The 13,243-nt window shown below is 41.2% G+C and overlaps 1 protein-coding gene across 4 annotated transcripts in view; it reads right to left on the reverse strand.

The window, feature by feature from the left end:
* LOC128350612 (endogenous retrovirus group 3 member 1 Env polyprotein-like) overlaps window positions 1-13,243 on the reverse strand; it is a 44,021-nt gene that overhangs the window by 24,071 nt on the left and 6,707 nt on the right. For 2 of the 4 annotated variants that reach the window (XM_053309035.1, XM_053309133.1), the window contains exon 2: window positions 8,572-9,487. The gene's annotated coding sequence lies outside the window, so the exon portion shown is untranslated. Of the gene's footprint in view, window positions 1-7,106; window positions 7,261-8,571; window positions 9,488-13,243 lie in introns of those variants that run through there. The other 2 variants (XM_053309206.1, XM_053309293.1) reach the window with 2 other exon arrangements.

Below are 13,243 nucleotides of genomic sequence, written 5' to 3' on the forward strand. Positions count from 1 at the left end.
GAAGCAGCACTGCAAACAAGCCCGAGTTAAGTTGCTCCTTCTTAGATCCAGGCTTGTCAGGATCTAAGTTGCAGGGTTGCTCCCATCCCAGTCCTCAGGAACACGTTGCTGAAGCTGTGCATTGCTGCATGTATGGATACCCGCACAAATAAATCATGGCAGTGTGAGCTGCTCCAAGCTGCTGCAGGAATCGCTTCAACCTGAGGGCAGATTTCTGCCCTTTTAAATAACACCAGCCCCCAATGGCGCGGAGCGAGGGGTTCCCTCCCTTGTAAAGTCATCCGCAAGGGGAAGGAGCACTCAGTAATCCTCCAAAGCCAGAAGGAACCGAGAGATCAGTTCCCACCCCAGCAATCTCAATACTCCCCCGCCCCAAATAAATCGCCCTGAAGTCCCCCGCTTTCAATCACTCCCTTGGAACAGTGGAGGGGAGAGCCACCAGGTTTGTGAAAGGGGATCGGCCTGAAATCTGCATTTCCCAGTGTTTCCTTGCAAATAGTCAGGTCCCCCCCCTTTCCCCCCCAAAGAGCTTGTTTTGCAAATTGCAAAGAAGGAAAAGAGCTCTCACCGTGGAAGCTGCGTTGCACCAACCCTCCTCCCTCCCTTCTTTTTCCCCCTCGGATTCTCTTCTTCCTGCGGTTGGCGAGTAAATCCAACCCCAAAGCCAAAATAAAATAAAAACGAAGATGAGAAACAGAAGCGGCTCTTCTGTTCCAAGCTCACTTCAGTCCAGCTCGCAAGCGAGAAGCATTGAAACTTCCAAACAAGCACACCAAACAAAAACCCAGTGAGTGGCTGCACGGGGCGCCCTCGGAGCGGTGGGCAGGGCGAGAGGGAAGGCAGAGGGAGACAGGCGAAGGCAAACAACCCCCGATCCAGCCGCGCAGAGCCCTTTCCCCCACTTCGCGGCCGCCGCCCGCTGGGTTTATCTGCTCTGGTGCGGACGATTGGCTGCTCGTCGGTCGCTTGGTCGGTCTGTGTGGCGGCGGCTGCAAAAAAAATTTTCGGCAGCAAAAAAAAAAAAAATTCCAGAAATTTTCAGGGATCAGTGGGGGCACTTTTTGGTGCCCCCCCAGCAAGTGGCGCCCGGGGCACGTGCCCCCCGCCCCCCCTATCGTTACGCCTCTGCTCCCAGGACTCTCATCTCAGAGCTAAATGAGCTTCTTTCAGCCTGACGTGCGGCAGAGTTTGCTCTTCTGACAATATACCTGTTGGTATAAAGTTCATCCTGTCACCAACCCCTTGCCAAGACAGAGAGGAAAATGCACCCTCTTGGAGGGACCTACTTGTTTATTCATGTTAGGAAGGGAAGAGATGAATGGTCTACCCAACTCAGGAATATCAATTGCCCATGAAGGCTGACAAAGAAATGTAGATGACAGAGATCCCTCTCATTTTCCTTCCTGCCAAAACTCTACAGAACTCCCCAGTTTGGTCCACCATGCGGCCAAACTTGCAATCTGCGTCATGGATTCCAGGAGGGATGTGAGCCGATATGCCAGGGTGGGAATCTAACAGCTCCTAGAGGTGCTTCTCCACCACAAAGGTAAGAAAGCTGATGAGATCAGCACCGCTTTCTAGATTATTATGTGTTCTATAACAAATGCCTTAGTTTGACATACCAGTAAATAAGATTATAGCCCCTGGTCTCCTGTCTTGGTCCATTTATATCCACTGATTTCAGCTGGGTCCCTTGAAAGATTCTTCAGTAAGGGTGTGTCCTCCACAAAGATGACTCTGCTAGTGTGACCAGCAGCTGATTTAGCTGGATTTCCTCATCTCCCCTTCTCCACTAGACCCCATCCTATAAGCAAACATGGAGACAATGAGTATACAGGCCCTCTCGTAAACCAGACTCGAACCTCTTATTTCTCAAGTCTGGCTTCGGACCACTGCTGCAGTGAGCCATGGCGGGGTTCAGGCAATTCCTCTTGGGGGGGAATCCGGAAAGACTCCCAGCCATTCTGTCAGAAACCCCCTATGTCATCAGGATGTATAACTATTTAGCCCTGATGTTTCCTTCTCAGGCCAGAGCAGCAATGAAGCTGGGGATCTGTGGAGCCGGAGATGGCAGGAGGAGGAAAGAATACTGGCCTATCTCAACACAGCCAGAGTTGGGGAGGTAAGAAGATCCCTCTATGTGGCTCCCTTGGGTGCCAGAATGGTCCGTTGTCCCTCCTTTTGAGAGTGTGAGAATGGGCAGAGGTGTCTTCATCACTTTCTGCATTCAAGAAGCGCCAGTATCAGCATTAGGACATCTTGACACAGACCACTCCAGAGACACAGTGGGCTAAATAACTGCAGTGCATGTTAGTTCATGGAAATGCGACTTTCAACCTGCTGTAGTGGCATGACTCCTTGATAAGACAATGATGATTAATTTGGAATATCTACATCTATCAATGCACATGGTCCTTTACTGAGTAGCCTGAGCAGAAGGACAGGTCCTTCCCCAAGCAGCTTGTCATCTCAATTCTGACTGTGGAGGAGATCAAAGAAGGAAGGAATGAAGAGGGAGAATAGGAGAAACAGTGCTTATGAGCTGAATGCATGTGAATCAAGCTGCACATCTTTGGGCTTCAAGGGAATTAATTGAGGCTGATTCTAGATTTTAGGTTTTTGGAGAGATCTTTAACAAATATCAGCGAAGATCCTTCCTGAGGACCACTCTTTGGGCCATTGATCATCCCCTCCACAGGATTAAAGAGGCTGGTCTGATTCTGCTCTACTCCCTCCTTGGCAAGTCTGATACACTGATGGGGCATGAGGTGAGCCACTGGTTACGCTGCATGGTATTGGGGGTGGGGGATGGCACACAGCCCGAGCCCTTTACTGTAAACAAAAAGGGGCCTCTGATTCAGGCGGGGTGGGCATTTTCCCCATCTCTCCAGGAGGAGGAAATTAGGAAGAAAACCTGGTGTCGTCACTTTAAGGACATTTAAGAACAGCAAAGGGCTGCCTGAAGAACTCCAAGGTATCTATGAAAACCAAGGTAATCTCTATTTCCAAGGAATTGGGGAAGGGAAAGCCACATCCCTGGAGCCACAGTGCAAGTAGAAGTAAGTACTTTCTCCCACCAAAAAGCATCCCCTGTACCTTAGCTGGTCTAAGGAGTTAAAGGTCCCAAACATATTGCTGTAATGTGTGTGACCCGGACTTCCCAAGGGGTCATGTCTTGATTAGTCAGAAAACCTTGCATTAAGTCAATCCTTTTCAGGCCACATGCACATGTGCAGTGCATCCTGGGAAGATGGAACTTTTGGGAGTGAAATTCCTATAGTTCCTTGCTTTTTCAGGGACTACAGGCTCAAGGCCACATCCAGGGACCTCAGATCTAAATCTAGTAATCCTATTATGAATGTCACCCTCCCAGCCACCCTCTACTCCTGCTGCCAGGACCCAGAAATTCAATGTGGACCTAATGCAGAATTTGGGCGAAATTTATGAATGTGGATGCTTATCTAGAAAATGAATCCACTAATGTGGGATTATTTTCAGAGCCAATTTTCAGCAGCCCACCTAACTTCCATGGCATTTAATACAAGCTACACCTTTGACTTGCCTTCTAGCTGTATCTTTTATATCCTGTGCCCTCAAATGATTACTATGACAGGACTATTCTAGAAAAAAATACCAGCCATGACATAGCTCCAACAGGGTTCTTTCTGCGAAAAAACCCACTGCTTTGGAAGCAGACAGTACTATTTGCTTTGAGAGCCTGAATGCTAACACCAGCCCACATACAACTCCTATTACATTAGGAGTTCTACAGTGATTCCCATCCCTAACACTTTCCTTAGTCAAATGGTGCTGGCATCATTATATTTTCCCTTCTCTTCTCTCCCATTCAGTTGACTTACTGATGGACCTTGGCAGTGTAGCTAAGCTGACTACCCTCCCATGAAACCTTCTTCCTTCCCTCCCATGACACCTTTCCTTTGTAACGTGAACGTAATATTTATTTGGTCCTTGACCAGCAGTATTACAAATACAGACATAAAAACATAAACTATACATTAGCACATATTTTACAAAGAATATAACAGTATTTAGCCGCAGTTCTAATTTTATCTTCATCACATAGAGAAAATAAAAACCTCAATGAAACATCATCTGCTCTTCCATTAAAATTTATCAGAAGGGGAGAAAGTAGCTTTCCTCTGGCTTCATCATAGAAGCTTCAATGTAAAAAGGCATGTGCTATTGTTTCAACACAGCTCTTATCACAAGGACATACACGATTCACCAGGGGAATTCCTGCATATCTACCAAACAGAACTGCAGACGGAAGGACATCCAACCTGGCCAGCATCATGGCTCGTCTATATTCAGGAATCGTAACTACCTGGAGATAGAGGGCCAAATTAAATCCACTCAATTGGTCACCCAGGAACAATCTTTTAGATATCTGGGAAATTTCATATTGCAATTCAATGTCCATTAGGCGTTGAATAATTTGGATACGAGCTCTGTTGTAACCAAGCTCCTATATGGCCTCTAAGGAGTAGCCACAGCGGGCCAGCTTATCAATGGCCTCAGTGTGCCATCTAAATTTAAAGGAGTCCTGTTTTAGAAAAGCAACCAAACCCTCGAGCAAAAAATAAATTTTTAACCAGTAAAGAATAATGACTCTCCATAAGCATGCCTGTAGCCTAATCATTCCGACCTCTCTTCTCAGAGCCACCGTGGGGGCACATCTGGGAACAGCCAGTACAGCTCTTAAAAATTTTGACTGCAGTGCCTCCAATGGATCAAGATTTTTAACTATGCCCAACTGAGCTCCATAAAACTGTTGAGGCAAAACCTTTGCCAAGAATAGTTTGACCACAGCCAGAACATAGTGTAATAGTGTAATAGTATTACCCTTAGTGTAATAGTAAGAGAGTATTGATTTAACTACTGGTTTGGCCTTTAAAACTGCCGAATCGAGGTGAGGTTTACGTGAACAGGAAGAATGAAATAGAGCTCCTAAATACCTAAAGGACTTAACCTGCTCTATCCTATGTGAGCTTATTGACCACTGATGCCCTCTGGGCCGGTTAGCAAAGACCATGACTTTTGTCTTTTGATAATTGATCTTCAAGTTCTCCTGTGCACAGTATTTATCTAACAGAAGGAGAACACGCTTTAGGCCAATAGGTGTTAGCGAAAGAATCGCCATATCATCCACATATAATAGAATGGAGATATGCCTATTCGCGATCTTGGGAGGATGCGTGGAAGGGGAGGAAATAAAAGAGACTATAGAATTGATATACAGGTTAAATAGCGTAGGGGCCAGTATACATCCTTGGTGGACCCCTCTATCTGAGGGTATTGCAGCAGTCAAAGCCTCTTGGAGGTTGTAACATACCTTTAGAGTGGAACCAGAATATAAAGTAAAAATTAACAAGAGCAGTCTTTTCTCGATGCCCAGCATCTTTTCCAGAGTCCTTCTCGAGGGATAAGGTCGAACACTGATTTTAAATCAACAAAGGCTGCAAAAAGTCCTCTATGTGATTTCGTTGAATACTTAGCCAACAGAAATTGAAGAACCAGGGCATGATCCAAAGTGGATCTCCCTTCTCTAAAGCCCGCCTGCTCTAGAGCCAGGATATCCCTTTCCTCAAGCCAATCTTTTAGCTTTAAGTACAGATGTTTAGCATATATTTTGCTAATTAAGCTTAGCAAGCTGATTGGACGATAATTTCTTGGATCGCTCCTAAGTCCTTTTTTATAAATTGGGACCACTATAGCTACTTTCCACTCATTTGGTATTAATGCTGTTACATCCATAGCCGTGAAGAGAGAGGAGAGGAGCGGGACCCACCAGGTTATATTTGCTTTAAGAGCTTCTAGAATGATACTGTCAATTCCAGGGGCTTTCCCCGAAGGGAATGAACTAATCAGCCTCTCTGCCTTTGCATGTGTTACAGGGGCCCACACTGGGGTATCCAAAGTCTGGAGTTGCTGTTCAAAGTCAGTGCTACCACTGACTTTGATGGCTGGTTTTTGATACAACGTACGAAAGTGGGCTTCCCAGATTTCAACAGAAATACATGGTGGGAGACAAGGTGTTGATTTATTTAATGCAGGGGTCACCAATTTCCAAAACCTAATCTGATTTCTCTCCTTGGCTGCCTCTATCAAAAGTTTCCAACCCTCTTTGATTGATACCTCCTTCTTCCTCTTAATTAGTTGTTTATACTGTGCTTTCTTTTCTGCAACCTCCACTCTAGGAAAGCTACCAGGGTCAATAGTAAAGCTTTTAAAAGCTCCCACCAATTCCGTTTTTGCTGCCCGACATTCTTTATCATACCATCACTTGGATGGGAGTTGGGTTGGGTGCATAGACACCTTATTAGAATTTGACATGGCCAGGAGAATACGATTCACAATATTTTCATAGTAACCAAGCATGTCTTCCATCTGATGAACGGGGGATAATTTTAAAATCCAGTCCCGCCATTTAGACATCTCCGCAGAGTGCAGCAAAGCAGAAACTTGCAAAGCACTGTTTTTTGTCCACTTTCTACCTGGAACCAAATTTTCAGTTTTTCCATGGGCATTTACACAGTCTAGGACAGGTGTCCAGTCAGTTATCCAAAAGCAACACTCAAGGGGAAGATGATCACTTTCAGGGTGAGGAATCACCCTGAAAAAAGCCAAATAGGGTATCATATGACGGGAAATGGCCATATAGTCAATCAACGAAGGATTATTGCTGGTCCAATGAGTAAAATGGGCTGGATGATCCAACTCTATAGCACCATTTACAATATGAAGATCAAGCCGGTAGCATATCGTTAGTAGTCTAAACCCTCTCAAATTTAATCTAGCATCTCTGGAGAGTCTAGACAGCAGTGGGAAAGGAACAAAATCGTCCTCAAAATGACAATGAAATCTATTCAAAAGGGAGTTATTATCCGACCCAAGCCAGGCATTAAAATCCCCTGCAACTAAAATCTGTGAGCCAGGATACTTTGCTTCGAGAGAGGATATAAAATCCTCTAACTTATCCCAGACATCATAAATCATAGAGCTGGACCCTTCTGACGGGATATAGACCGAAATCACCAAGATTTTAGCACCACGAACATCAATGAGAACTGCAAGCGCTAAATCATCTAATCTGCCAATTTGGAATGACCTTAAGCTGAACCTGTTTGAAATTAAGACAGCAATTCCTCTCTTGGCGCGATCAGCTCTTATACCTGGTTTGGCATCTATAGAAAAAGTTGTATAGCCTGACACTTCAAAAGGACTCACAGCCCAAGCCTCCTGTAAAAGTAAAATATCGTAAGTTGCTAGGCATAAAATAAAACTGGGATCAGCAGAGCATTTCCTCCACCCAGCAATATTCCAATTTAACAATTTTAACTTAAGAGCAGCACTTATAAGTAGTCTGATTTTATATTATCATATTATTATTATCATTATTATTTTAATATTGTTGTATTGCTGGTCTACGACCAAAATAAAGTTTGACATTTTACATTTACACTTATAAGTCAATTTCTATCGCCAGAGGCCGGAGTCTCCTCTACCTCCTGCTCGTGGGGACCAAAACTGCTAAAATCATTTGGTTAATTAGCTCTGGCGCAGAGTTGCCTCCCCCAACTTGCTCGTAAGGCCGCAATTGTGTCTGCTGGTCCACCAATTTGGTCGCAGCCAGTGTTTCTGAGCAAACAGGAGAACCAGAAGGGGAATTTGAGCCTAAAGAAGTAATGGGGGGATGAGCACTGTTGGTAGATTCAGAGGTGTGTTTAATCCGTCAAAACAAGGATCAGTCAGTATTCCCAGCCACTTATTTTTCTCCTCCTGTGTATATTCAGTTAGGGCCGTCTCAACAAGATTGGTAAGTGCCTTATTGACCAAACCGGAGTCTAAAAGGGGGACGGCGCAGAAAGGAGAGATCCCCTTTAGGTCAGCATTATCAGATATTGGCATTTGAGTATCTGTAGAGTGCGATTTAGTCCACTGGGGGCCTTCATTTTCCATGCACTTAGACAGAAGTTCCTGGTTTTCCTGATGACAGAATGCAAACAACTTAGGAGATACCACCTCCATTAGATTTGTCTCTTTTATGTCCTCATCTAAAGGAGAGGCTAAGGCATAGAAGGAGGCATTGATAAAGTCTTGTATCCTTTGTATTTGTTCTGTCAGCTTAACAGTTTCTGAAGGGGAAAGATGGCTAAACGAGCGTTCAGCTTCATCTTTATCATTCCCAGGGTTCTGTGATTTTAAAGTACAGTTGCAGGTGCATTTTCTTTGATGGACAGTTTCAGGGCCATCAAAAAAGACTATTCATCTCTAGATCTAAGCTTCCAATGCAATATATGTAGATGTTTAAAACATCTAGTTACTCTGATCCCATATTTGGCAAGATATCTGTTGGAACGTAAAAGGATCGATGGAATCATTCCCGCTCTACAAGTCAACATAATCCTTTTACAGCAATTTGAAACTGGTAAAAATTTACAATACATAATGTCATCATATGTAATAGACTTCCTTGTCAATAAAGCAATAGAACGAACAATAAATAAATTTATTCCTTGTCAATAAAGCAATAGAACTATAGCTGCCTTATGGTGCCATTTGTTATTGTTTATTGGGATCTTTGATATTGATAGCATAACATTATTAGGCTGCAACACATAATTGGATTTGGAGAGATGTGCTTCTGAACTTGCTTGAAGGAAAGACTGAGATCTATCCTCAGCTTTAAACATTGCCAAATGGGGCAGAAAGTAATTGGAATTAGGAGCACACATCATAAGAGTTGCCAGTCTGTTGTAATAGAGGTGATAGGGGTGATAGTTTACTCAACTGCCTATCAAGCTTATGCATATTCTCCAATATCAATTTTAAGGTGCTAGCAGTCAATTTATAGAATTGAGAGAGAGTAGTAGTTAGCCAGCTTAATTCTGATATAGGCTTGGCTGGGCTAGCTGAGGTCTTATCTTCAGGATTCTTTGGATTGCTGCCAACATCCTCCAGCAAAGTTATCACCTGGGGTTCTTGTACTTTATTTTGCCTTATTCCCAAAGGGGATTGAGAAACATCAGTTCTGCAGATAAAATAATCATCCAAACAGGATTGCTTAGCATTTTGTTCACCTTCTGCAAAATCTGGAGAATCTCCCAGCATTAGACTAGAAGAAGAGCTCTGTCGAAGTCTTTTATTTTTGACCATTGCTGACTCAGTTATTAGCAACGCAGCTGAGGCAAAACAGAGAATGTCTTATCAAGGTTCTTGACAACAGTTGTCTCAATTTAGAGAAGATTTATGGTCAGCCCAGTTTCCAGCAAAGTCCAGCAAACAAGATAAGGTAATAAATTTTCCTTTATCTTAATCGGAGCAAAGAATTAGACATATCGGCAAAAAACTACTACCAGAGCTGCTTCTAGTGCGTCCTCCCTTCAGTGTTCTGGAACCAGAAGTCCAACACCTTTTCTTCCTTTTCGTATGAGACACTCATACTTGAACTATACATCCTTCCACCCTAAACATATCAAGAGAAAGATCATATATCATCTGAATTAAATGTATCCGTAATCATGATCAAAATTCTTCAAAGGAATCAGGAAACTGAAATAACACCTTTTAAAATGTGGATACCATCAAAGATTACAACATCAATAGGACATCACCCAAAGTCTTTTAAGAACCATAATTCTAATAAGAAAAGATCAAGAAAAAGAAAAGCTCCTGCCTGCAGACTTCCCCAATGAAAGCTGTAAATTTTGTCACCATAGGTTCAATGCTGGTAGTGAAAGCTCTAAAGTGAGAATGTAGTTATCTGGTCATAAAACCCTTCATAATGCAAACCAAATAAAGCAGGAGGATCCCTTAAGGCAGAACTTAAGCTGATTAACATAAATGCAGAACTCTGTGCCAGAACTATGAAGCAAGATCTTAAGCAGATCACATTAATCACTTCCTACTGGTTCTCTTCTCAATACACAATACAGCATAGTTGCCTCCTAAAAAGTCCATGGGAGGTTCAAAAATGATGGAAACACAGAGACTGAGGAACAAAAATGCAAGGAATCCTGTTAGTACTTACAAGCTCAAAAGGTATTCTCAATTGTGGGAGTGTCATTTAAAACAAAAGGGATAGCTACAAAAATAGATCTAAAGTCTAATGAAAAAGATTTTAAAAATGGATTTTGAACTTCCCATTGGACTCTCCAGATAATCCAAGGGTTTAGGAAAGAAGAAAGTTAATTATTAGAGAGGAAGAAACTGACCATGCAAAGACATGAAGTATGGATATTTTAAACGCAGAGCCAAGACAAAATTCCCAACCCATGCACACCAAATACGAGACGTTTTGGCAAATGTTCATGACTGGCATCTAGAACCTATTATATAAAAAAGAGATGACCACCAGGGAGGAATTTGAGAGAAGGGGAAAAGTTAATTTAAAGAGAAGAAGAGATCTTATGAAATACTAATATGAAATCCCTCAGTGAAAAATAAAAAAAATAACTGCATCTGGAACTCTCAATCTTCTGAAAACCAAATACATCTTCAGTGCCATAATCTAATGCAATACCATCCAATCAAACTTCAGTTTTAACCCATGATTTGAAAAAATAGAGAAAAAACAATACCCTTTGGTATAAAGATTTTCCTCTTCACAAGAATTTTTGATAACAGCTTTTAATTTGACAGGGAATCCATAAAACCAATTCTTCATATTGAAAAATACTAATTACACATACAGGACAAAAATATAACAGCAATTATAACAACAGACTAAATGTATAAATGTATAAACTAATTTCCCCTAGTCTCTATAATACTTTTGGAAACTACAATAACAAAGAATCCAATGGGGTGGGGAAATAATCAGCTTTCAGTAAAATCTATCTCTTATAAGTAAGTTCAACCTAATAACTTCAACAGATAAATGCACCTATATGCCTTTAAACACAGATTCCCCTATTCTTCAATATCATACATTTGCTATTTCATCAGAGGGAATAAATTGAATATGTTCATATTAAATAAGCATATAATAATAGCTAAAATAACAAACTAAACATATTAGTATAAATTGTGATAACCTAAATGTATACATTTTTATCTTGAAATAAAGCAATAGGAATTAAAAATAAGAGTAATGAATTTAAAAGGGGGGGAAGGAAATAAAAACCTATTATTTAATTCTCACTTATCATTTACTTCCCAACATCAAAGCAAAATAGTAAAGAGTCCCAGAAAAAATCAGATCGAATAAGTAGATACTATTAAGAGTCTTTCATAGTCCATCAAGGGGTTAACTTGAAAGTCTTCAAAACATTCCAGGTAGAAAGATAAGAGGAAACACTGCCTGGACTAGCTCCATAGGAAAGAAAACTTGTGCATGGGGAAATGTGTTATCAGGTTACGTGTAGTAAATATAAAAAGTCTTAGGTCTTCTATTTTTGATCATTCCAATTTCAAATGTTGACTTTCAGGCCAGACTTCTGAAAAGGATTTGCAATGCTGGATAATATTTATACTCCATCAGTGGTGGTAGAAGATATTCATCCAATTAGTCAACAGCAGAAAATAAAGAGAGTCCCAAAGTCCCAAAGGATGCTGAAACGTTCAAAGTTATTTCTTCCCCCCTGTTTTTCCATCACCATAATCCATAATAAAATGAAAAGGAGGCATCAAAAGCTCAGAAAATAATCCCCTTTCCATTTGTCTCTACAGTCCCAACTTCAATAATGTTGCTAAAAATTCCAGGCAGCAAGCAAGAGACATAAACATACTTGTATCACAAAAGAGCTTCTGTATTCAAACTTCCATATACATACTGTATTCAAACCATTAAAAACTAAAAAACCCTCATTCATTTATCTATTCCATCCCAACTTCAATAATGCTACTAAACGTTTGAAACAGAGAGTGCCACACAAAGAGCAAAGAACTTAATTACCAGCCATAAAACACTTTTATCAGTGCCAGAATTCCAGTGCTATGATTAGAGTTCAAAATGAGAGTAATTAGTAACTAGAGCATCAAACGCTTTGCAAAACCACTCACAGGAATTCTTCAAGGTAAAACTAAAAACTGATTGAAATAAGATGCTGGGTTCTGCAAAAAATTAAGCAGTAGAATCGCACATCGGTCATGTAAGACTTCATTCCTCTCCCAGCCAACCCTCTTCTTAATGCCATTTACATAATTACCTCTGGCAAAGTCAGTAGGAGGCTCAAAAGTAATACAGACAAAAAAAGGGGAGGCAAGAAAAAGTAAAAAGAAATGGCAAAGATCTTGCAAGCTCAAAAGCCATGGTCATCTCAGAGATTTGATAGGAAAGAAAAAAATAGATAAATAGCAAGTTGTTCTTCAGAAGGCATGATGTTAAGCCTGTCTCCGTTCAGCCTAATGCTTAATGCAGAAAGGTCTCTCCTGAGGGTTCATCCAGGGTCCTCCAGGCTTTTTCAAGCCTGGAATCTCCCCGGACTCCCACCCTGGGGTGGTGGGGAACAAGCCCCACACACATTCTGATCTTCATCTAACCGATGAAAGATAATTAGACCAAACGGGAGCGGAAAGCCCTGGCAGCCAAATTGCCAGGTGCTTCCCAGCAGAACGCCATCTTGCTTCTCTGTCCATTCCTCAAATTTCTCAAAAATTGTAAGTGATCGGGTAGCTGAACTATCAATGCTACTATCCATCAATATAGATCTAATTTGAAACCAAACTAGCCATGGTATTTGACATCCTGTTTGTTGTTCAATCTCAACCTTCTTAAATAACCTCTTATTTCTATGGATGTCTCTTATTCTATAAAAATTCTTTCCCTTCAACATCTTCAAATAAGCCAATCCATATTGATCTTCCCCACTATCCAGATATGTTAATAAAAGTGTTAGTGGAGAAATATATTTCTTATAGAATTAAATATATTTCTCCTAGGAATGAATCCAGATTGATCTATATGAACAATTTTATAACTAATTAATTTAAGTCAATTTGCCAACAATTTAGTATATAATTTATAATCAACATTAAGTAGCAAAATTGGTCTATAAGAGCTGACTTCCTGGTAAATCTCTACCTATCTGAAGAATTAATGTTATTTTTTGAGTTATACCACGAGGGTGGGAAACATGCTCCCTGACGTAGAACATTAATTAAAATTACAAACTCAGGTATAATAACTTCTTTAAATTCCCTAAAAAATTCCCCTATCAAACCATCTGGTCCTGGAGATTTGTAATTCTGAATGGTTTTAAAAACCTCAAGCACTTCTGCC

Source organism: Hemicordylus capensis, chromosome 1, assembly GCF_027244095.1.
Source record: "Hemicordylus capensis ecotype Gifberg chromosome 1, rHemCap1.1.pri, whole genome shotgun sequence".
NCBI classification, from domain to species: domain Eukaryota; kingdom Metazoa; phylum Chordata; class Lepidosauria; order Squamata; family Cordylidae; genus Hemicordylus; species Hemicordylus capensis.